The 26,926-nt window shown below is 41.2% G+C and overlaps 1 pseudogene; it reads right to left on the reverse strand.

Annotated features, from left to right (window-relative positions):
• Window positions 1-3,561: 3,561 nt before the first annotated feature.
• The window catches only part of LOC142841609 (uncharacterized), an 89,929-nt pseudogene continuing 66,564 nt past the window's right edge, over window positions 3,562-26,926 (reverse strand).

Genomic DNA, 26,926 nt, shown 5'->3' on the forward strand with positions numbered 1-26,926 from the left:
ATTTCTCTGTTAGTTTTCTGTCTGATTGACCTGTCCATTGGTGAGAGAGGAGTATTGAAGTCTCCTACTATTAGTGTGTGCGGTTTGATGGCTGCCTTGAATTTTAGCAATGTTTCTTTTATGTACGTGGGTGCTTTTATATTAGGGGCATAGATGTTCAGGATTGAGACTTCATCCTGATGAACTGTTCCTGTTATGAATATAAAATGCCCCTCTCCATCTCTTCTGATTGATTTAAGTTTGAAGTCAACTTTGTTAGAGATTAGTATGGCCACACCTGCTTGTTTCTTAGGTCCATTTGCTTGATAGGCCTTTTCCCAACCCTTTACTCTGAGTAGGTGCCTGTCTTTGTGGTTGAGGTCTGTTTCTTGTAAACAGCAGAATGTTGGATCCTGTTTTCTTATCCAATCTCTTAGCCTGTGCCTTTTTATAGGTGAGTTGAGACCATTGACATTAAGTGATATTAATGACCAGTGGTTGTTAACTCCGGTTATTTTTTTTTTTAGTCGTAGAGTTTGTGTGTATCCCTTCTTTGGTTTGTGTTGATGAAGGGTCTCTAGATGTCTGAGTTATTGTGGTCATTGTTGGACTCCTTGGTTAGTGATTTTCCTTCTATTACTTTCTGTAAGGCTGGATTTGTGGCTGCATATTGTTTGAATTTGTTTTTATCCTGGAAAATTTTATTTTCTCCATTTATAGTGAACGAAAGCTTGGCTGGGTATAGTAATCTGGGTTTGCATCCATGGTCTCTCAGTTTCTGCAGTACATCTATCCAGGACCTTCTGGCTTTCATGGTTTCCATGGAAAAGTCAGGTGTAAGTCTGATAGGTTTACCTTTGTAAGTAATTTGGCCTTTTTCCTTTGCCGCTCTTAATATTTTTTCCTTATTCTGTAAGCTTTGTGTTTTGATAATTATATGGCGAGGGGATGTTTTTTTTTTGATCCAGCCTATTCGGTGTTCTGTATGCTTCTTGCACCTTCATAGGTATATCTTTCTTTAGGTTGGGAAAGTTTTCTTCTATAATTTTATTAAATATATTTTCTGGACCATTGAGCTGCACTTCTTCTCCTTCTTCTACTCCTATTATTCTTAGGTTTGGTCTTTTTATTGTGTCCCATATTTCCTGAATGTTTTGTGATGAGAGTTTGTTGGACTTGCTGTTTTCTTTGATCAGTGTGTTTATTTTCTCTATGGTATCTTCAGAATCTGAGAGTCTTTCTTCTATCTCTTGTATTCTGCTGGTTATGCTTGTTTCTGTAGTCTTTATTCGTTTACCTAGATTTTCCATGTCCAGCCGGCCCTCTGTTTGTGTTTTCTTCTTTGCCTCTATTTCAGTTTTCAAGTCTTGAACTGTTTCCATTATCTGTTTGATTGTTTTTCCTTGGTTTTCTAGGGTATCATTCACTGATTTATTCAATTCTTCAAACTTTCTGTTATATTTCTCATCCATTTCTATAAGGGCGTTTTTTACATGCTGTTTAAGGGCGTCAATCACTTTCATGAAGTCAATCTTTTCTCCTTCTTGATTAAGGTGTTCATGTCCTTCCGTTGTGAGGTCACTGGTTTCTGGTGGCTTCATGTTGCTTTTCAGTTTGTTGGGCGAATTCTTGCCTTGGCGTCTGCCCATCTCTTCTTCCAAATACTCCCTTATGGATCTTCTTTTACCAGATCAGGTCTCCTTGCCTACCCAACGCGGCCTCCCCAATGTTGGCTCTCCTGGCACCAAGGGATCAGGTCTCCGTGCCCAACCCTGGCTCGTCCCAATGCTGGTTCTCCCCAACGCTGGTTCTCCTGGGTCCAAGAGATCAGGCCTCCGTGCTGGTTGGGCAGCTCGCAAACAAAGCGCCTACCCTGCTTGGTGCAGGCAGGCCACAGAAACAAAGGAACTGCAGCCCGCCTGGGCGCCCCGAGGACTGGGACCCAGCACCCAATGCCACTCACCGAGAGAGGGCGGTGGGGCCCAAGTGGGGAGGGCTCTGGACGGAAGCTGGGTGGGCCAGGAAGAAAGAGGCAGTACCCAGGGAATAGAGGTCCTGCAGAGAGCCCAAGAAAGACAGGAGGCCAAGGGACCCCCGAGCTCCCCGTCCCTGGCTGGCGCCGCGGGCCAGAAACTCACCCCAACGCTGGTTCTCCTGGGGCCGAGAGATCAGGCCTCCGCGCTGGTTGGGCAGCTCGCAAACAAAGCGCCTACCCTCCTTGGTGCAGGCAGGCCACAGAAACAAAGCCACTGGAGCCCGCCCGGGCGCCCCAAGGACTGGGACCTAGTGCCCAGACAGGCTGGGCTGGGCGATGCCCCCCGCCAAAAGATGGGGGGGCCGAAGTGGGGGGGCTCTGGACGGAAGCTGGGTGTGCCAGGAAGAAGGAGGCAGGACCCAGGGAATAGAGGTCCTGCAGAGAGCCCAAGAAGTACAGGAGGCCAAGGAACCCCCCGAGCTCCCCCTCCCCGGCTGGCGCCGCGGGCCAGAAACTCACCCCAACGCTGGTTCTCCTGGGGCCGAGAGATCAGGCCTCCGCGCTGGTTGGGCAGCTCGCAAACAAAGTGCCTACCCTGCTGGGTGCAGGCAGGCCACAGAAACAAAGGAACTGCAGCCCGCCTGGGTGCCCCGAGGACTGGGACCCAGCTCCCAATGCCACGCGCCGAGAGAGGGCGGTGGGGCCCAAGTGGGGGGGGCTCTGGGCGGAAGCTGGGTGGGCCAGGAAGAAAGAGGCAGTACCCAGGGAATAGAGGTCCTGCAGAGAGCCCAAGAAAGACAGGAGGCCAAGGGACCCCCGAGCTCCCCGTCCCTGGCTGGCGCCGCGGGCCAGAAACTCACCCCAACCCTGGTTCTCCTAGGGCCGAGAGATCAGGCCTCCGCGCTGGTTGGGCAGCTCGCAAACAAAGTGCCTACCCTGCTGGGTGCAGGCAGGCCACAGAAACAAAGGAACTGCAGCCAGCCTGGGCACCCCGAGGACTGGGACCCAGCGCCCTAGTGATCCATTCTTAACATCAAAGCACACTGCAATTTCCTGGGCATTTGAGACATATGCAAGCAGGGGGAGAGAAGCTGACCACTAACTACTAGGAGGGGATACTACAAAAGGCACTCAGCATCCTCAATACAAAGATTAGCTTTCCTACCCAAAAGAAACCCCCAAAAATCTGTTAAGCAGTGCTAAGGGCAAGAAGTCCTGCTCTACACGCAAAGCGCTCCAGGACTTAAAGGTCTTCAACCTGCATACACGATGGCATTCCTGTGTGTCATTTTTCAGTTGAACTGCAAGCCTCTCACCTTAGCGTCAGTCCTTTTGGTTTATGCTGTTTCATCAGTACTTTGGTCCGCCACAGATCGCTGACAGTATCTGAATACATGCTTGTGGCTGGCAGACTTTAATATCTGAACACCTTTAAAGAAAACAACACATAAGACAAGTAGGAGAAAATACAAGCTTGACTCATACCCACAGAAACCAGGTTGATGTTTGACTCAGAATGACATGATAATTGCATTAGCAATGTGTGCACATGCGAAATTTCTCAAAGGGGTTTTCTGGCAGATGTTACAAATGCCAGAGTCCTCACTTCAGGCATTTTGAATGATCCGTTTGAAAACATAGGGGACCTTCACTTCACTCTGTGGTGTCAAAGAGTTCATCTCAAAGAGGAACATACTCACACCGAAGAGTGACGTGACCCCTATTGGGAGCACAGCGGTGTAGTGTTTATAAGAGCATCTTTCTTAACAGGAAAGGTAGGAGGAAAATCAAATATGGTTTGGCCATAAAAGTCTACGACATGGTTCCAGCTCACAGAAACATATGTGTGAAGGCAACTAACACACAAAATGAAAGAAGAGAACCTGTATAAACATATCTGCATATTTCAGGCCACTGAAGTTAATGGCCACTGCACTGAAAATAAGGACTACAGGTTTCATCAAAGCGGCCCACACTATCAGTGTCTGTACATACTGAACTTCAGGTGAAACGGTCCATGTTGAGTTGATAGGGCTGTCACCAGCCTCCTTATCACAGACCCAGAGATGTTAAACTCTTGCAGGTAATAAGCTTCCCAGAGTCCAATGGATACAAACGGCACAACCTTGTTGTCAAAGTCCCACAGGTGCCAGCATCGACTGCTCGCAAGGATGATTTCAAACACCAAAGCTGACAGGCTACAGATGAGTCTGCTCAGTTTGAAGATACACTCCTTTGCCATAGCAAATCTGAAGACGAAAGTGAAGAAGTAGAGTCAAGCCAGGAACACAGAGAAGGAGAAAAAAAACAGAATATCTCCAGGTGTATAAAGCACTAAGTGTTCATACCTTGTCCCTGCTGTCTCAAAGTTGTATTTAAGTGGTCTATCTATGTATTATGGCTTGACACACTGGAGGTAACAATATAAGAAACCTGGAAACCCAAGTGTAGCAAAAGTAACCAGTTTTAAGATACTTTGGACAACAATTTCATAATATCCATCAAATGCTGAAATGTTTATATGTGTTGACTAGGAATGTCAATGTTTGAAATTAATAATGACATGAGAGTTTGCAATATCATATGCAAGATGATACCTTTGTGCCTGTTTGTAATATTTCAATGTTATTAATAACTTAAAGCAATAAGTGGAGCAGTACTCAAATTGTCATTTCTAAAAGAATTGTAACAGAACACTTATAACTATTACAAATTGAATTTTTTTATATCACCTTAAGAAAAAACAAAAATTAAAAACAATACACATAGTAAACCTATTTAAGTCAAAATAATTACATACTTGACATATGTAGGTATGTTTATATATGTAGTGAAAGAGATGTGAACATGGCAGGTGCACTCCTTTAAAGGAGCCCCTCTCAGATCCACTGAGTGGCTACACTGTCATTCTTATTTGTACATGTTTTTGAAATGTGCACATTTCTGAAGGAAGATATATATATATATATATATATATATATATATATATATATATATATATATATATATATATAAAATAAAGCCACAGGGTAAATGGCCTTCAAAAATCTATAGGTAAGCAGTTTGGGGGCTATTCCAGCAGTACAGTGATAGATAATAGATAATATGTGTGAGACCCTGAATTATTTTCTCAATACCACATATCCGCAATCTCTGTGCAAAATAGGTGGAATCACAGATATTACTAATTATTACCCATCTCTTACTCAAATTTTCACATTTATGTAATTGATTTTATGTCAGTGAAACTAAAAAAGAAATTATCCTGACAGATGTCTTTGACAAAAACCTACACTCCATATTGACACTGTAAGACAACCTTTTGGGACTTTCTTTTAGTTCAAATCTTTACATGTAGCATTAGGGAGCCTGCATGGGACTGGCTTAGGCCCTGTGCATGTGGGGACAGCTGGCGGGAGGGGGGGGCATTGGACTATTTGAAAGACTCCTAGCAGTGAGATCAGAACCTGTCCCTGGCACTTAGCTGCCTTTTGGAAACCCCTTCCCCATGCTGAATTACCTTGCCCAGCCTTGATGCAAGGGGAGGAGTTTAATCCTGGTTCTACTTGATAAGCCAGGCTTTATTCAAGCCCATGGGAGGCCTGCCCCTTTCTGAATGGAGACTGAGAAGGAATGGATGGGGAGGGGTAGATAGGAGTCATCTGAGGTGGGGGAGAGAATGGGAGTAGAGGGGAACGAGAAAACTGTGGTCACTACAGAAAATACATGAAGAAAAGCCAGTTAAAATTTTTAAACCTCAGACCCTCAGGACACCTGCTGTGTCATTTAGCAGAAAGAAAGATGGAGGATTTTTTTTAGTCACTAAGCATGTGGAAAATGTCATTACTAGTGCCCATTCTGAAGGCTTGAGGGCACTGTCTCCCCTTGCCAGGAAACCTTCCCTAACAGCTCCCCACTGCTCCACAGTTGTCTCTGGGACTTGTTTCCTGACTGGAAGAAGACAGTAGCAGTACTACTTGGGAAGTTGTATCAGCTAGATGGTGTGCAGGTGATAGTGGCTTGGGTAACTCCCCTGCCCATGAGCTTCCCTTGCCAAGGCGGATCTGAAACAGTGGCCTGTAGGAGCAGTGTGCTTTGAAGCACAACTGGAGACAGGATGGAGCTTGCTGCTCTGCCTAATAAGTAAGCTAGCCTTGTAGGATTTGGTGCTACCCATGCCTGAAACCCATGGAATAGATGCATGATTCATAAAGACCCAATTTCGACTCCATGCAACTAGATTTTACCTTTGTATATTGTGGGTGAGGACATTTGTGTGATGATTGGATCATAAATGTTCTTCCTAGTTATAGGAAATGTCACAATAGAGGGAGTTGCAGGAAGACAGGAAGCACCTTCAGCAAAAGAAAAAAAAAAGTTCTGTTAGGCAAATATTACAACTCAGAACAAAGTCTTGCCAATCCCTGACTCTCACAGACCTTTCCATTCCTCACTGGTGCTTGACTTAGTTGGAGCGCCATTTAAACACTTCAGAGATATTATCACACCTGATATAACTGACCCTCCAATGACAGCCACACCATTAGTATCCCCATTTTATAGACAGGGAAATAACACACAAAGGTTAATTTATATACTCAGCTTCAGGTAGCTTCTCAGATACAATGAACACTGAGGCACCTGTAGACCTCATAGTCACACTCTCTGGGATAGCTGGCACTTATGATAGCCAACCGAATTTACACACATCTAATCATACTGCAGTGGCTTTCTCTGGCCTTTTGTGTCCTGTGAAAGTGAAATTATTTAATGAAAACTACATGAAAAATACAAAATACTTGCCTCTTTGTCTAAGTCCAAGTGCTAGCAACTCTGAACTGTAAAATAAGTGAACAACTATAAAAATTCTTATGTTTCGGTGGCTATATATATATATGTATGTATATATACATACATATATATATTCACCTTTTCTCTTTTTGTGTGTTACTGTAATCATGACTGTCTTGGTTAAGGTTTTTATTATTGTGATAAAATGTCATAGCCAAAAGCATCTTGAGAAGCAAAATGTTTATTTCACTTATTCTTTCAAATCACAGTGCATCATCAAAAATGTCAAGTCGGGAATTCAAGGCAGGACCCTAGAGGCAGGCACTGAAAGAAGCAGAAGCCATGAAAAAAAAAAAACACTGCTTTCTGTTCTGCTCCCCATGGCTTGCTCAACCTGCTTTTTTAAACCAGCCAGGACCAGAAGCCCAGGATTCACACTGCCCACAGAGGTGCTAGGCCCTCTCAATCATTAATCAAGAAAATGACCTATAACTTGCCTGCAGGCAATCTGATGGATGGATCTTTTAATTGAGTCCCAATTCCTCTGTAACTCTTTGTTGTATCATATTAACAAAAAACCATTCAGTATAATGACTGCCACCTGATTTCTCAGAAGATTGTAAAAGCATACTGTTTTACTTCTTACTATGGCTAAAGTTGAAGAACCTTCCTTTCCCTAGGCACACAGGTAAAACGAAGCAGAGGAACAAAATGAGCCAAGAGGAGTGAATAGAGAAGATATATATATATATATATAGATAGATAGATAGATAGATAGATAGATAGATAGATAGATAGATAGATAGATAATAGTTCATTTCTTCATACTTCAATATATTGTTTGTGGTATAAGATCCAAAGAGGAAAACAGTGGATCCATTTTATATAAAAAAATTAATTTAAACTACTTAATAAAGGCTGGAAGATGGATAAGTGGTTAAGAGTTCTAGCTACTCTTCCAGGGGACATGGGTTCAATTCTCAGCATCCACTTGGTAGCTCACACCTGGCAGCAACTCCAGTCCCAGGGAATCTGAGGATATCTTTTGACCTTCATGGGTGATGTGGTGCAGAGATAATAGTCAGACAAATACTCATAAACATAAAATAAATAAAATATCAAAACAGTTTTGTACTGACTACTTATGTCAACTGAATACAAACTATAGTCATTTGAAAGGAAGAAACCTCAACTGAGAAAATGCCTGCATAAGATGGGGGTATTGTTGAGGCTGTAGGGCATTTTCTTAATAAGTAAATGAGGGAGATCCTAGCCCATTGTGGGTGGTGCTATCCTTGGGCTAAAGGTCCTAGGTTCTATAAGAAAACAGACTGAGCAAGCCATGAAGAGGAAGTCAGTAAGCAGCACCCCTCTATGGCTTCTGCATCAGCTCCTATCTCCAGGTTCCTGCCCTGTTTGTGTTCCTGTCCTAACTTCCTTCAGTAATCAACAGTGATATGGAAGTATAAGCCAAATGAACCCTTTCCTCCCTAACTTGCTTTTTGGTCATGGTGTTTCATCACAGCAATAGTAATCCTAAGACAAGTTTTAACTGCTCAATGTGAGCAATATTTGAGAATTAGAGATTGCATTGATTTGGAGGATTAGAGCAGCAGAGAACTGAGGACCTGAAGGGCTGGGCAGTCTACAACTCTACAAGCTTGCCTGAAGGACACCTACTGAACCCGGTGCCATCCAAGGTGCACACCACTAGCTAGCAGCTTCCCAAAATCTACTCATGGTAATCTGTTAAAATAGATTTCTTTTAAATAGTGGAAAGGCCCTGTGCAGTGTTAGCTACTGCTCTGTTGACCTTGGGGATTATGGGATCATCCCAAATGTCACCCAAGTTTTTATGTATCTACCAGCATATTTTATGGATAGTTACTAACAGAAAAGCTGAGATCCTCACAGCCAGTCTTCACAGTGGCCATGGTGCAACTCTACCCAGCCACCTGTTCTTCTGGTTCTGGTATATGTGAAGAAGTCTATCTTGAACTCAATATTATCTACTGTGATGATCATATCATTGGTAACCCTGGGGTGTTCTGCAGGCCACCTTTCCTACCATCTGGTTTGGACTGGCATACTTCAGTGTACTGTCATTAGCTTGATCGTATCTAGCAGCTGCATAGGTATATCTTTGTACTATGTATATATCAGGGCAAAGCCACCTCCAGTGCTGACTCAGGGACAGTGTGTGGGAGAAGAGGGAGATGCAGTTCAGGAAGAGTAGGTTCGGGGCATCTAGGACCAAGGATAAGTGCTTCTGAAACAGCTTTCACTGCTCAGCCTTGAAAGAAAACATGGAGAACAATCTTTTGTCTCTGGGAACATTCATACAATAGGCCGGATTTGTAGCCACCACTAAGGCCTTGGAGTTGCAGAACACATAGTGATAATCATATACACATACTTTATATACTTCTTCCTGCTATTACATGCCAATGTTTCAATATGAAAAGGGGATTATTAACCATCCAAATATCCATGTCAAATATATACACCAGTGTGTTGCCAGCCTCTGGGTGGAGTAGAGTGGAACATTGTGCTGCACAGCTTGAAGAGTATTGGGAGTATATCTTTGGAGAAGGACTCATTGCTTGGGGTTATCATCTGGTCCAGCTGTGCAGTTGCAGGGTCTGTGGACTTCCGCCTTCAGTATACTTATGCATCTTTATGATCATCATGATCCAAAACCTGAACCTAGGCAACATATGCCTGTTCTACACTGTCTGCTGTGTGATGGCTTCTGACCCTACCGAAGACACGATCAAGAGTGGATTTCTGCTGAGCCCACACCTGGGGCTATATTGGTATTCAAAGACCACCCTGCCCACTGGGTCCATGCTGTGCTAAGTGACCTGAACTGCTGCCTGGAGCCATGGTACTGTCACCAGCAGCCATGCCTAGGTCAGTGGTCCTGCTGCAGCTGTGGCCTTTGTTGATGTCCGTAGTTCCTGTTACCACCAAAAACAGAGCAGGGCTACAATTAGTTGGCTCAAGCAGGCCCTCTCTCCAGGGAAGCACAGTAGAACCGTCCCTGCCGGCCAAGGTGTGGGTCAGCAGACCTTGACTATGCAATAGTGGGAGACCTAGCCCTACAATCTGTCACTTGGTGGCATGGTTGAGGTAGATACGCCTACCTGTTCCTCAGCCCTCACCTGTTGCCACCTACTATAGGCTGAAAAACTGGTCCCAGGATCATTCATGGGGGCGGGAGAGTTGATCCTGCCCCTCAATGGCTGTAGCACTCGGGAGGGTGGGCCCTGAACCTAACTGAGGCAGCATAGTAGAGCTAACCCCATTGATAGAGGCACAGGTGATCCTGCACGACGAATGTGCATGAGAGATCTGGACCTACCATCTGCCATACGATGGAGAGGGTGAGGGCGAGCCATTGTGCCCCCTTCCCAACCCCTCACCACCTATGGTGGGTGAGAGAGCTGGCCCTGAGGTCATGAGCATGGGAGAACTGGCCCTGGCCCTCAGCTGCAGCAGCACTAGGAAGAGTACGCCCTGCATCTCACCTGGGCAGCTGACCCTCTTGGCAGGAGCACAGGTGAGCTGGGGCCTGTAAGTGGAGAGCTGCTCCTGCCAATGCCCCTGCCCTGGTATGCCATAGGATGGGAAGGGTAAGGGAAACATGCCCTCCCTTGCCACCTGCTACAGGTGGGAGAGCCAACCTCAGGGGCATAAGAATGAAAGAGCTGGCCCTGAACCTCACCTGAGCAGAACAGTAGAATTGACCATGGTGGTGTGGGTGTGGGTGACCTGGACCCAAGGGTGCAAGAGCAGGAGGGCTGGAGAGCTCACCTGGGTAGAGACAATGAGGGAAAGCTGGCAGACTGACCGACCCAGCTACCATCCAGGCCCAGAACCAGGACTACAGGGTAGCCCACCCCAACACCCACCTCATCTATGAACTGCTGGAGCATGTGAAGCTGCCAGATCTGCAGATCCAAAGCTACAGGATTACACAAGGTAACAATACAATATCTGAGAGGAGTCCCAGTGAGGGCCCAGTATTGGGGGTGTAACAACAAAAACCAGAGACCTCAAATCAGACCAATGACTCATTGTGATGAACAGTAACAAGTAAAGATGCACGGACTAAAGGGGATACTGTGTTACTCACTGGGCCATACTATAACTTCCACACAGAGGGATTTTTTATTGCTTTATTTTTTTGCTTTATTGTTTTTTATTTCATTGCAAATATAACTTAAGTATTTTCTGGTTATTTATTGCAAACATGTAGAAAATCTCCATTCATCCTCTTACTTTTTAAAAAAAAATTATTTATTTATTAAAGATTTCTGCCTCTTCCCCGCCACCGCCTCCCATTTCTCCCGGATCAAATCCCTCTCCCTCATCAGCTCGAAGAGCAATCAGGGTTCCCTGCCCTGTGGGAAGTCCAAGGACCACCCGCCTCCATCCAGGTCTAGTAAGGTGAGCATCCAAACTGCCTAGGCTCCCCGAAAGCCAGTATGTGCTTTAAAAATTTTCTTTTGGTGTGGAGGTTGTAAGGGTGGAAGCGAGGGAACAAGGAAATGAGTGGGATTAGGATGCATGATGTGGAATCTACAAAGAAAGGTAAAAAAAAAAATTAAAAAGTGAATTTCTGATCGTGAGCTGGGGAGATACATAGTGAGTAATAAATCAAGATCCCGTTCCAAGAAATGCTTCAGAAGGCAAGACTTGTTGAGAGAGTGCGTGGTATAGCTCTACTGCAGGAATGTTCACGCTGCTGTCTTTGTGGATGAGACCAACATGAGCAGCTTCCGTAGCCTATCATCTTGGATAGAGGGAGGCAAGCACCATCTGCACTCACAACCCACACTTCTCACACCCCCCTCCAGGGCCTACCCTTGAGAATAACTCCGACCTCCATCCATGCCAGATCTCGCCTGACTCAGGCACCACATGTGTATGCGCTAGAGCATTCTAACGGACCCCAATTAGTGTCACCCCCTTCTTAGGACAAGTTAGTATTGTGGAGATAGCTTGACATTCTCCACTTCAGTATACAGAGTACTGCCACAAACCTACAGGGGATCTCAGCTTATGGCTCCTCTCTAGGGGAAATGGCTTTTTCAATTTTATGTATAATATTGGTCTAAGTTTCTCTTCAACCCACCCCATTCCAAAAGAAACTTAGAGACTTGTTTTAGTAAATATATAGCCACTGATGCCTCTAAACTGCTATCAGTCCACAGGGATCTGTCACACTGTAGACTTGCTATTCTAGCCGTCTGATTTTAGAAAGAATGATGATACCTCCACACTCTGTAACCACACCTAGCTGCCAAATCTCTAATGACACCTAGCTGCCAAATAGTAGACTCTGTGAACCAAGCCATAAAGTCAGCAACTATTCCAAACTCGGGAAGTAATTGCTAAAAACCAGTTATCCCCAAACCATAAAGGTACAGCAGCTTTCATCCCTAGCACCTCTTGAAGAAGGTCTCCCCCCACTTCTTCCTCAAGTTAGGAATAAAATCAAACAGTTTTTTTTCTCGGTTAAAATGCCTAATAAATATTGCCATTATTGTTACAATGTTTTCTTATTTTAACATATGACTGTTTTATCATAAAAACATAGACAATTGTAACTTTACTATCTTGTCAAAGAAAATATGTGTGAGACAGTGTGGCTATTTAATAGCAGTCTCCTCGACCCTAGCATAAGTACCCTTTGTAAAGTATCATACATTGAACGTCAATACATTGAACGGAGCAAAGTCAAGTCCCTGATGACAAGTGTTTTCATCCTGTGACCTCTTGAACACGGAAACACACACAGCAAATAAAAAGCCTATCATCTATAAGTAAAATATTTTGTTTAATTCTTCAAATACCATGATTAATGAAAAACCTGGATTTCACTATGCTAATATATAAAACTCACTGCATAGTAATGTCTGCTTTATGATATTTCTTAGTCTCCAGAAGTTTCATATTATTATACAATGTATATTGCCCATATGCATGCCCAACTATCTTTTCTCCACTCCCTCCTCATTGTCCTCATACCGCTCCTCCCACCAAAGCTTCATATCCTCGTTTTATTTTTGTTTGTTTTTGTTATTAACAAACACCGAGCCCAGTTAATTCTGCCTCTAGGCAGATGATTGTGTGACCATTTACTAGAATATGAGCAATCCATCAATGAGCATATCTCCAAAGGAGAGTAAGTTTCTCACACACGATAGCCATCAATTTTCAGTAGCTCCTTGTATATGGGTGAGGCTTAGGAGGTCCCCTTCCTTATTCCTTCTTGGCTTTGGACTTGTCTGATTTTGCGCAAATATTGTGCAGGTAAACACAGATGCTGTGCGCTGGTGTGTGCAATAGCCATGTCATATTCAGAAGTCAGCATTTCATGACTCCGCTCTCCATCAGCAGGCTCTTAGATTCTTTCTACCCCCTTTTTTGGAAAGTTCCCTGCACCTGGTCAGCTGATATATATGAGCAATCCATAGAGATACAGCTAAGTGAAGTGATACTTCTTGAATAATTAAAGTAATATTCTAGAAAGGGAGCAAAACGTCCTAGCAGTATCTGAAATAGACCTTCCTCCATCTGGGCAGGCTATTATAGAGTTTATAACTTCAAGAGAGTTTAATGCGCCCCAGATAATGAAACTACCTGCATAGACAACTAATCAAAAAATAATTTTTGATAATAAATTGTATGCTATTGGCCTCTAATATCCTCTTGCTAAAGCGCATGGCTGGAAATTATTAACTAAGAGATATCAAGGTTCTACTCACATTACATAAATTATTGTCAAGATTTGAATATAAAACGACTCCAACAGATTCGTGTATTTGCGTGCTTGGATGAGCAGATAGTGGAGTTGATTTGGAAGGCTGTGAAACCTTTAGGGAAGGAGGCATGACCGGTAAAGCTGGGTCACTAGAAGCAGGGCTTTGACGATTGTAACCCAATTCCACTTTCAGTGCAAGCTCTCTGCTTCTTGATCAAAAAAAAAAGTGAACAAGCCAAGCCACAAATGCCCAGACAGAGCCTTTCTCAGGTGTCAGAGACTACACCCTCTAAACTGAGCGTCCAGATCAATCTTTCCTCCCTTCAATTGTGTCTGTCATGCATTTGATCACGGAAACAAGAAAAGCAATCACAGCAATTTTTAATAAATGGACTTGCTGTCAGAACAAATTGAAATACTGAGGTGACTGCAGTTGTTTCCTTGTGAGGATTGCGGCGTCACCAATACTGGCTATTACTAATGATATTGGAAACTTTTTCTGAATTAATTCATTTCTAGTACTCTGCACCACTGGTTTATGTACATAAAAGAATCTTATATTGTAGTTACCTCTACACACATATTTCTGTCCTGAAAGCTCTTGTTCTTTTCTTCCTTTTTTTGTGGTTTATAAATAAGCTGGAACACTTTCTCTGTAGATGCTTAGTAAGTCTGTGTTACATCTGCGAGGAACTTCTACATTGGATATATGTACAAGTTATTAGGCATGTAATCTGCTAGACTGAAGATGTTACATTTCGTGCTACACTTTCAAATCCTTTCTTTTTAAAGCATTTACATTATTATGAAATGGATTCAGTGTTCAAATGATTCTGAAGTGATTCCATTTTTTTCTAATTTGGAAAAAGCTTTCCGAATGCTTCAGAACCTTAAAGTCACTGGTGGCCTCGTCATTTTCCAATGATCTGAGTGAAAGAACTCATCAATAGGAATTTCTAGTTGATGGAGGTACCTGAAAATGTAGACATTGTGGGGGTTTATTACAATTCTTTTTCATTGAAGTAACTAAAATTTGGCCTACTGCCCTTTACATTTTAAAGACTCTAATCATATCACATAAAGTTAGTTCTTGGTATTCGAAATTCTTTGCCACTTCTTGCTCCCCATGGTCTATTCTGTAAGAGAAGTCTTTAAATTCTCCCAAGATGACTGAAGTTGATCCCAGCTTTGAATAAAAGAGACATCTCTTAGGTGCCTGGTGACAATTTCAGTCCTTCTAAAGATCCTGTTCTACTGCCAAAGGCTAAAAAGGAACTTTGTACCATTCAGCTGTCCAGCAGGGCTTGATGTTTCCACTAAATAAAAGCTTTTATCTTGGATTTAGGCTAAATGTTCCTGTCACTCACGAGTATGCTGCAAGACTGCAAAATTTCTTACACAGTTGCAACAAAGACAGGATATGTTGGAATGAAAAAGATTGAACTATAGAATGATATTTTTGTCAAAGGTATATCTTATAGATTTCATTCCCATAGACATCCAGGCTTAATTTTTTTAAAAGTTTTACAATATTCAACCTCCTACCATCTCAAAAGAGTTTCAGCTGCACAAATACTAACTTGTTTCTTTTGATATAAACCATTTTACATATATTGACCCTCCTATAAGTCACTTTTAATGTATAAATATTGGTTTTGTCTGTGTGTGTGTGTTGACTGCATTCATGTCTGTGCACCACATACATACAGTACCCACAGATACTAGAAACTGGTGTCACATCCTCAGAAACTGGACTTGTGGGCCACCATTTGTTGCTGGAAATTGTACCTGGGTCCTCTTCAAGAGTAGCCAGTGCTCTTAATCATTGAGCCAACTCTTCAACCCTCTACTTCTGATTTTTCATATTTTATTTTTGTTCAATGAAAAACTATTATTTTGGTTATGAAACTGGGCTAAGGTGTCATGCATATTCTATGGCTTCATGTTGTAACCTTCAAAAAGGAGAGTTTACATCAGTGTTATGTTCCTCCTCTTCTCCCCCTACCTCTCTCTTTCTTCCTCCTTAATTGACTTTTAAGACAAAAGAAGGAAAGACTATGACTCTGATATTTTCCCACCATCTTGCTAGGAAGTTGGAGTTCTTGCTAAAGAGGCAGAGTGGGGTCAGATGTTCTCTAGCTCTATGAATCAGCAATTCATCAGTTAGCCTCACCAAGTGTGAATTTCACTCACCAAGAGAAAATTTCAGAGAATCTCAAACTAATTATTACTTTCATTATACATCATCAGTTAGGTCCTCAAGTCAGAGATTACATTATCATCTCATTTAGTCAGTAGTCTGGCAACCAACTATAAGGGATCCTTTGTAAGACCATTTTGAAAATCCAGCATCAGAGATGGGTTTCAGTGATTTTCTCCAGTACAACCTGTTATTTACTAAAAGAGGTGAATTCAAAAGAATTTCTAGCCTACATTTATTTATACTTTATCAGTGCCATGATTATATTTGCAAGTCTCTATAAATTACTGAGAAGTGTTTAAATAGAATAAAATGGACAGTTTTGTCACCTTCCAAATGTAAGGCTTAACTATGTAAATCAGTACGGAAGTTCTCCAAAACTCCAAAATATAGAGTACCATATGCCCCAGCTATACCAATCCTGATCAAAGGAAGCAAGCTGGAAGTAAACTAGATGCCTTCTTCCTCCCAGCTAGCTTCCACAGTGTCAGAAGGTACTCTACAGACCACTGGGGGGGGGGAGCTTCAGCAGTTATATGCAACTGTGACCTCTATGAACTACAATACTAATTGGCCCAGCAAGATTTATTCTTTTATACACCACTGCTATGTGGGTAATCAACACCACTCTCTGGATTTGAGGCCCACTCCAAAGGAGACTCTATCTGTACTTGGTACACGTAATTACCATTTCCGACTGATAGATTCAGGAAAGGGGATTGTTATTGGCTTCCATTGTGTACCCACTGGTGAGCCCACTAAACTCCAATGTATAGTCCCAATCCAATGCTCACAAAGATGGCCCAGGTCAAACTAAATGGATTACAACACCAAAAGTCATGAATCTGGAAAAAGGGCAGATATGATAGATAGGAAATTGATTTGGGTGGAAGGGAGGTAAAAGAGAGATCCTGGAAAAATGAGTAGATTGGAATATATATGTAAAATTGTTGAACTAAACTAATAACAATAAAATGAAAAAAAGATTAAGACATCATTCATAAATGCAAGAAGAAAATAGACACTAAAATGATAAAGGGAATTGACATCTAAGAAAGTTGAGTAGAATTAGAAAAGCAAAATTTTGAAAAACAAAAACAACTAGGGGATGTCATGTCTATATATAAATCCTGATATCTGACTAGAATTGAATCAAAGAAGTAGAAAGGGCATTCCAAGCAAGAGAAACAACATTAGGAAAGTTTGGAACTGGACATGGCATAGTCTGTACAGAGCATTAGAACAAATTTGATATAAGCTTAGAAAACCTTGTCAGGTAACAGTTGCTTGAAAATAAGTTCACAGAGACATTCTAGCGAAGGTGGACCATGCAAAGCGTGTTGTGCTAAGAAGTTGTGTTTAGCTAACTTAGTGTAGAAAAAACGTTTAAAGCATGGTTTGGGGGTGAAAGAACTTGTGAGATAGAAGCAGGAGAATCAAGAATTGTTCTTCTCCTATATTTTTGGTAGGAAGCCTGAACTTTAACCGCTGAGTCACTGAGCAGGGGCTGGGTCTGTGTTGCCTGTCTGAGAGACCTTTACCTCCTACTTACTTGCCTCGTCCAGCCTTAATGGGAGAGGTGATGCCTAGTATCTCTGCAACTTGATATACTATGGCTAGATGTTATCCATAGGAGGCCTACCGCTTCCTGAGGAGCAGAGAAGGGAGGAAGAGACGTGAGATCTATAGTAGGGATGTAAAAATAAAAACAAAAAATAAGCTACAAAACAAAAAAGAATTGTCTTCCTTATCTACATAATAAATTTAAGACTAATACGGGCTACGTGAGACCCTGTCTTAGAAAATAAACAAGAAAACCAGGAGGTGAATTACACATCTCAAGGGTTAAAGTACTTACCCTGTAAGCATAAAGACCCAAGTATAAGTTCGACTTAGAGTTTCAGTTTCACCAGAAACAACAGTGGAAGGAAAGAATTGTCTTTTTAAGTGTTCTCTGACCTACACACACACACACACACACACACACACACACACACACACATACACACACACATACACACACACACACAAAATCATAATGACAACAATAATAAATATTTTAAAACTTTTGTCTTGCTTTTTGAGACAAGGTTTCTCTGTGTATCCCTGGCTGTCCTGGAACTCACTCTGTAGACCAGGCTGGCTTAGAACTCACAGAGATCCACCTGCCTTTGCCTCCCAAGTGCTGGGATTAAAGGAATGCGCTACCATTGCCCAGCTAATATTAACATTAGTATTAATATTAAAAATTTTAATACACAGACAGAAGTCAAGAAGAAAAGTAGCAAGGAAGAGATCAGAAAACAAAATTGTTTTCTACTATAAGAATCACAGCTGTTTCTAGAACTCTCCTGTTTTACTCAGGGCAGCTGGTTCAATCTCAAAATACTCCGTTCTCTGTCAGCATTTTTCATTTCTTTAAGAAACTAAAGGCAATCACATTGCACTGAATTTTAAATCTTTGTCTGAGGCCAAAATACTGTGCCAAAAACTCCATCGATGGGTAAGTTCCACTATACTTTGGAGTAATTGATGAAATACCAGAACTTAAGGCATAAACAGCCATTGATTTTATACCCGTCTTTTGTTTTTATAATATGTTCTAGAAAAACATACCTTTGTGCAAAAAAAAGTTGCTTTTCCTCTGTTAGATAAACAGCACGAATTTTAATAAGGAATTACCTCTGTTATAAAGGAAGCTATCCTATAATATTGTGAGGGTATGTCATTATTGTACATCTCTTATACAGTACACCTTGGTGATACATAGTAGAATTGTAGGACTATGCATGTATATTGAAACTAACTTTTATAAATAGTTTCTCTTTTATCCAAACTTTTTATACTAAAAAATCAGCCTAAACAGCTAAGTTTAACAACAGCTCAGTATTTGTGTGAGAAATGGCACTTATGAGGACCTAATATCAAGAATGAATTAGATAAGGTAAGAATTAATTTATCAGTTTTTGGCATTTCCCTGACTTGTTTTATCAACATCTATTGTATCAGATGTTATTTCATATTATTAATTGAATGAAAATTTACATGATATGAATGGGCTAATAATATACATTGCTTCTGCCTACATCACAGAGAGTGGATAGAATACTATGCCCATATCTTCTGAAATTTATCTTCCTTGTCAAGAGATAATTTACTTTCTAGGTAAATGCAAGTTTCTAAACAATTGACATTAATGTAAAGAGATTATCAGGGATTACAAAAGAGATTTTACTGTGATCACAGGGGTCCTTAAATTATGCAAGAGGCACTGGGCAGTGGCAGCACATGCCTTTAATCCCAGCACTCAGAGAAGCAGGTGGATCTCTGTGAGTTCAAGGCTAGCCTGATCTGTAGAGTGATTTCCAAGACAGCCAGAGATACACAGAGAAACCCTGTCTCAAAAATCAAAATTTAAAAAAATGATAATGAAATTTTTAAATGATGCCAATAAATGACTTTTAAAAATTATGCAAGAGACAGAACTAGAGATATAACATCACATGAAAGATTCAGTTGGCAATTTCTGACTTTGAATATTGAACAGACCACCAGCTAAGAAATGGCAGACGTCTCTGCAATAACATAAGAAAGCAAGAAATTAGATTTTCTCTAGGGACCACCAAAATGAATTTGATGAAATCAATCAAACACTCACCACCCAGTGAATCCCATTTTAGACTTTTGGCCTCTAAATGTTTTCTATTGTTAACATAAACCACTAAATTTGGGGTAATTGGTTACAGCAGCAACAAAAGACTTATATATGACAAACGTAGCAGTTGCCATTTAGGATTTTGCTGAAAATTAGACAATATTCTGTAAAGAAATATCGAAAACATTTGGTTTCATTCAACCAATGCGTTTTCAGCCAGCAAGAACTGTGTGTTTGTTTTAACAAACAGAATACTAATGAACTCAGAGTAGATACAAAAAGTACATATGCCTTCTATATTTTATCAACTGATTAGATGTGGTCTCATACAGTATTTTATTCAAACTTCTCTGCTAAAGATAATTGCCTCTGTCTTTTGGAAGGTGAAATTTGGACCAGTTTAATGAGTGATAATGTGAGTTGAGATTTAATAAAAGTAGCTCTGCGCTGGACTGAGTCCTGGGCCCTTTCACCTTGGCAAGATTCAGTGTTTCTCTTGCCACTTTTTCATTCTCTTTTATTTTATTCCTTCTGGTGGCGACTCTCAGAATTCAGTTCAGAAGAAAAAAACAGAGTTTTAGTTCCTGTTTCTGGGACACTGGGGGGATTTGGCCCTGAGGTCAGCTCACTGAAGCACTGATTAGAATGACCACAGGCTGCACTTGCTACAGCTCCTCCACTGGGAAGGCCTTGACAGCTTGGTGACCCTGTCACTCTCTATAAGCCCTCCTTCTGCCACCTCTTGTGCTGCTGCCTGAACAAAACATCCCATCAGCAGCGTTTGCTGCAGGACCTTGGCCAAGAAAGTCCTAATAGGACAATAGACACGCAGTCTGATAACCTTGTTAGCTCAAATCAAAGCTCCTAACAAGTAGGCGATGTTATTGAAGTGGAATAAAACCATTGTGGTGTTTGGGCGTGTTGACGTGGCTTCTCAGATATTTTTTCCTTTGAAAAAAGTAGCATTTCTTGTCCCTTTATTTAAGATTAAAACCAGGCAGGCACAAGGACACGAAGCAAAATAACACGTACAAGGTTAAGGTTAACTTTCAAAGAATACAAATGGAGAGTGAAGTACAAAGTTCATAATTTTCTTCCAATGGGAAAATAGCATAAAACTGCTTGTTTTGCATTGTGAAATCTCTGGGAAAGTGTGGTAAATATGGAATGATCTTCTTTATCCAGAAGAAGTCAGGTACGTGAATTAATTTGCAAAAAAATGGTAACAAGTAATTAACTCATTTTATACAGCAGGCCAAGAATGATCAAGGTCTTTCTATTTTTTGCTTTATTTACTTAACATTGCAGGATAATATTTCAACACTGGGAGAGTTTGCCAGGAAGGAATTTGGTCTTTTATTGTCTCCATCATATGCACATCATGCTTTAGAAAACATTTCAGCTGTTGAAAATATTGCTTTAAGCTTCTTCTCTCCCTACTTTTACAAGAGACATTCATGTATACTTCAAAACTTGTGCTGAAAATGCAGGATCTCCCACAGAACTTCAGTCAGCCACATCCCACCGTCAATTCCTGAGTTGTTTCGTTTGGGTTGTCTTGGAGGAAATAGCACTAACTTTGAAGCTATGACTTGGCAATGCTCAACTGGTTACACGGATAATGATTCCTATCCCAATTTCTTCCCCAACCCCCGTGGAAACCCTGACTGCACAATGCTCTTGTCTCCACATTGTCACATCTGGTGGAATTAAAAATGTGGCTTTACTGTTATCCCTTTATACCCATTGTCACCTCTAATGGCAACAATCACAGTAGGTTCCTATGCCTCAATTTCTTCATCAGCAAACAAATCAAAATAATAAATTAATTCAGAAAGGGTATGCTTGGGGGCATTTGGAAATGTCATATTTAGAGTTAAAACTTATGAAATTTTATAACTTGGCATGGGTTCTGATTTAATTTTTACTCTTGTATTTCCTCAAAATATTAATGAATCATAATTAAATGCATGCCTCCTTTATTCTTTGAATGTGGTTAAGCTATATTTTACTGCTTTGCTGACTGGCAGTCAAAGTAACAAGTTATTGTGTGTGTGTTTGCATATGCAATATGTACCTTTTTATAAATATGTGTTTCTTCTATAAGAACTTGAAAGTTTCAATATCTATAAACATTTTTCTTTCCTTTATTTTCCTGTATTTATAAGGGATGATAAAGTCATTTCTTTTCTAATTAAATGGCTTACAATATTTGAAAAAAGTTTATTTTATTTATTTTATTCCTTACTCTCTTTTTTTAATTTTTTATTTTTTTCCATTCAAAGGTTTACACTTCCTCCCCTCCTCCCACTCCCCTCCAGCCCCCCCACACATCCTCCTCCCTCCTTAAGAGAGGGCAGGGAACCCTGCTCTGTGGGAAGTCCAAGGCCCTCCCCTGTACATCCAGGCCTAGGAATATTTGCATCCAAATAGATTAGGGTCCCAAAAAGCCAGTACATCCTCACTCTCCATCTCTTTGATGACCTGAACCTGGAAAAAATCTTGGAAATAAAATTTGGAGGGTAATGTTGCTTTCAGTACTCATAGTTGTTAAATGAAAATCCCAGTGCCAAGCGTTCTCCATCTCCTTAAGAACTGTTGACAGTGGGGGACTCCCCAAAATACAGAGTAATGGCATTGCTGTCAGTTGCCCACCGAAACTAAATGGCAAGACCTTATCACTGAAGACATGAAACGATCCAGTGACAGGAAATAGAAAAATCGAGCTGGAGCTGAGTTGGAAGTTTTCTCCCTACTAGCTAGCTCTAATTATGCTAGACAGTGTTGTACACACTGCAGGAGGAAAGCATTATCAATGATCTCACTCAGCTCTAGTCCCTTTGTGCAGCAATAACGACCAGACATTCGAGATGTGCCCACTAGAGCAATAGCAGATTCACAGTTAAGGAGGTATACAATTGCTTTCAGAATGGATCTGGAGCCCACTCCACAGGGTAGAATTCACACCTGAATCTGTAACCCTGATCAAAAGTCAATGGCTGAGAAGGTCATGAGCCCTAGTATAGAAGTCACTATTTTTTTTTCTAAATGGATATGATGTGCTTAATCAAATTGCCTTCTAAATAAATGCATGTATGTCCATAGATTAGTGATGTTGTTAGCTTTGGTAAGAGAAACTACAATTTCCCATGGGTTATTAAAGAGGCTTATATGGGTCTCTGTCTCTATCTCCATCCATTGCCAGATGAAGGTTCTATAATGATACGCAAGATATTCATCAGTGTGGCAATAGGATAGGGCCAGTTCAGGCACCCTCTCCTCAGCTGCCCAAGGAGCAAGCTGGGGACATCTCCTTGGACACCTGGGAACTCCTCCAGAGTCAAGTCTCTTGCCAACCCTAAAATGGCTCCAGTAATTAAGATATCTACTTCCCTGCTCCCACATCCACCCCTCCTCCATCCCAACCATCCCATTTCCCCAAGCTCTCCCCATCTTCCCCTTTTCCTGTCTCTCTCCCCATCTCCCCTTATCCCCACCCCACCCCTAACCCCGTGCTCCTAACCCCTGTCTGGCAACCTTGTCCACTTCCAATATCCAGGAGGAGATAGAGACAGAGACCCACATTGGAGCACTGGACTGAGCTCCCAAGGTCCATATAAAGAACAGAAGGAGGGAGAACATGAGCAAGGAAGTCAGGACCCAGGACCGTGAGGGGTGAGTCCACCCACTGAGACGGTGGGACTGATCTAATGGGAGATCACCAAAGCCAGTTGGACTGGAACTGATGGAGCATGTGATCAAACCGGACTCTCTGAATGTGGCTGACGGTGGAGGCTGATGGAGAAGCCAAGGACAATGGTGCTGGGTTTTGATTCTACTGCATGGACGGGCTTTGTGGGAGCCTAGTCTATTTGGATGCTCACCTTCCTGGACCTGGGGGGGAGCAGGGAGGACCTAGGACTTTCCATAAGGTAGGGAACCCTGACTGCACCTTGGACTGGAGAGGGAGGGGGAGGGGGAGTTTGGGGAGGGGAAGGAAGTGGGAGGAGGGGAAGAGGTGGAAATTTTCAATGATAAATAAATAAATAAATAAATAAATAAATAAATAGAATAAAGAGGCTTATAACTAATCAAAGTACTTGGAATAAGTGATGGATGAATACCCAGCTACAAATATGATGTCTATATCATCTCATCTAAGGTTCAGGAAACATTATAGAAGATGGAGTATAAATAATGCAAGAGCCAAAAGGACAATGTGGTGGTTTGGATGAGAAATGTCCTTCATAGGCTCAAGCATTAGAACACTTGGTTCCCAGTTGGTCACACTTTTGGAGGAAGTTATAGAAAAGTAAAGCCTTGTTACATCACTGGAGGTTTACTATATAGCTTCACCTACTTCCAAGTTGCTTTCTGTGCTTGATGTTTGCATTTCAAGACAAAACATGGGCTCTTAGGTCTCTGTTCCTGCCATCATGCTTCATGCTTGCTTCCATGCCTCCACAACATGATGGAATCATCCTTCTAGAACAATAAGTCAAGATGAACCCATTCTTCTACTAGTTGTCTTAGTCATGGTATTTTATCACATCAACTGAAAAGTAACTAATACCGTGAAAATTGGAGAATGCTTATTTCCAGATAAGCCATGATGCTTGCACTTAAAAAATCAGAGTTGTAATTCCCCGCATAAGATTGGATCTATCAACATCATGTCCTAGAGGCAGAATGAGCTCAAAAGATCTCATCCATCTTTGAGGCCATATTAGGAGAGGCAAGTTTTTTCTTCAGTGGAGTAGACATTGGTATGTTATCCATGTTCCTGTAAACAACTCCTCATGCATGCCTCTGTAAGTAATATGAAGCTCATTGTAAGTGGATGAAACTCATTGTATCATAAAAATAATGTAAAATCTTTGCGACAATTTCCTCCAAGTTAAAACATTGCATACCAGAGAAAATCTTATGATTCTAGAAGTTCTAAACAAGAACTTCATTAAAAAGTTCATAAAAAAAACCTCATAAATCTCAGGGAGTCCCTGAAACTGTCCTGATGCACAAATGCCCTCCATCCCCAAGGATATATAAACAAAAGGACTGCTAAGGAGACACAGACCAGTAGAGGTGTCCGGAAGAGACTCTGACTTGTTGAGCTGCCGGCAAGTTGTGCAGAGAGCTCCAGTGTTGGGGTTTCTGTGAGTTGTTACCTGTGCTGGGGTAGGCTTTTGTCCTTAAGCCGCCTTTGAAGTTGGCTATGTCCCTGTAAGGACCTCTCATTAATATTCCTATAAGTAATTCCGATAAACACTTTGGATCCCCAGGAAAGGTGTCAGGCAACAGAAAGTAGAAGGCTATGAAAGAAGATGTATCAGTTTATCTGCTTCACCATCATCATATACTTATGCAACATATTGCAGTGATCACCTACCAAATATATAATTAATTTTATTATGACTGTCAGGTCTCAAAACTTATTTTATGGGTCTTAGTTTTGAATGTTTTCAATTTGAAAACATATTCCTTTATGTGTAATTCCAGTCACTGTTTTACCTAGAAATCTGTAAATGTGTTGGATGGATTCAGTATCCTAATTGCTTCTACCACTGGTCTTTTCTAATTACCTAAAATTTATAACCTTTTGTAAAAATAAAAAAAAACTACTGAATTATTGTTGTTGTTTTTGTTGTTGCTATACTTGAGGTAGATGGTTTATTTTTTTAAAAAAATCGTATCTAAGGCTCCAAAGCTACAGAGAAACCCTGTCTCGAAAAACCAAAAAAAAAAAAAAATCGTATCTAGAAAGCTGGGAGCACTTACTATTATGTCCATAAGTACAGAGGATTCCAATTTTACTAAGGTCCCAGGAAATGAAGTTGTAGGCAGCAATAATATCACTGTTCATTGCTGTCTACATATTTTTCTTTCTTTTTATTATTTATTTAGCTATTTGATTTTACTATTGAAACTACAGTTTCCCCTTTCTTCCTTCCTCCCTGCTTGTTCCCCTCACCTCTTCTCTACCCCTTACCCCCAATCCACTCCACCTCTCTTTCTATTCAGAAAAGGGGCAGGCCTCCCATGGTTACCAACAAAACAGGACTTTTTGCAGTAAACTAAAGTTGCAGTAACACTAAGCACTTCCCTTTGTATTAAGGCTGGGCAAGGCAACCCTGTAGGAGGAAAGGGTCTCAAAAGCCAGCAAAAGAGTTAGAGACAGCCCCTGCTCCCTCTGTCAGGAACTCCACATGAATGCCAAGCTATACAACTGTCACATACATGTAGAGTACTTAGGTCAGTCCCATGGAGGCTCCCCCATTATTAGTTCAGTTTCTTTGAGTTCCTGTGAGTCCAGGTTAGCTGATTTTGTGGGTGTTATTGTGGTGTCCTTGATCACTCTGGCTCTTATAAACCTTCCTCCCCCTCTTCTACAGGATTCCCAAGCTCCACCTAATATTTGGCTGTGGGTCTGCATCTGTTTCCATCATTTGCTGAATGAAGCCTCTCTGATGACAATTAGGCTAGGCAATAAGGCCAGCACATCCTATAGGCAGGACAGACTTGTAGGTCAAAGGTTATGTGGCTGGGTTGGTAACCCAGTCTGTCCACTTGCAATCATGCATGGTCACAGGAGATGGTCAGTTCAGGCTATGTTTGGCTTATTGCTAGGGGTCTTAGCTGGGGGTTATCCCTGTAGATTCCAGGGAGTTTCCCCTGCACTATATTTCTACTTCAACCTGAGGTACCCCTTTTTCCAGGCATCACTTTCAGTATTCTCAGACTGCCCTGCTCCCTCATGTTCTCATCCCCACCTGCACCCAATTCACCCACAAAATCTCTTCTATTTCCCCTTCCCAGGGAGATCCAAGCATCCCACCTTGAGGCTTATATGTTACCTAGCCCCTCTGGGTCTGTGGATTGTAGCATGATTATGATTATGATTATGATTTTTGTTGTTGTTAATTATACTTAAGGTAGATATTTCATTTTTATTCAACAGTTCTAATATGAATTATTTAAATAAATTAGGAATTTCTTGGATTATTGATCTTCATGGAGTCTTAGTTTTAGTATTGTAATTTACAACCAGATGACGTAAGCCTTATTTTTTCACACCCAACTAAAGAAAAGGCTTAGTTTCATTAATAATCAGTGTTCTTGGGATTAACCCTGGTCTACCTATAATCAAAATGCTATCCTTAATTTTACGCTCAAAGAAGTGCTATTATTAATGATAATTGTCTACATTTTTCAGTATCTCTGTTCTGAAATTCAAAATAAATGAAATTGAAAATATTATATCACCTGAATGCACATGCACTATCAGACAGTTATATGCATCATATCCTATGATTGCCCACTTACTACCTGAAGGAGTGCAATTAGTAAGGCCATGAAGGATGCTTTCCTTCAAAGTCCAACTCTAAATACTATTTATGAGCTATATACTCATATTATTAAAGTGTATTATCTGGTGTTTCAATATTAAAATATTGGTTCAGTTTAGCTCAGTGATACAAAATGTGAAACTTGTAAAATTTAATCACGGTATGGAAGTCTAATTTGGTTTTGGGTTTGAATTTTTGTTTTTTTTTT

This window comes from Microtus pennsylvanicus, chromosome X (genome assembly GCF_037038515.1).
Source record: "Microtus pennsylvanicus isolate mMicPen1 chromosome X, mMicPen1.hap1, whole genome shotgun sequence".
Classification (NCBI taxonomy): domain Eukaryota; kingdom Metazoa; phylum Chordata; class Mammalia; order Rodentia; family Cricetidae; genus Microtus; species Microtus pennsylvanicus.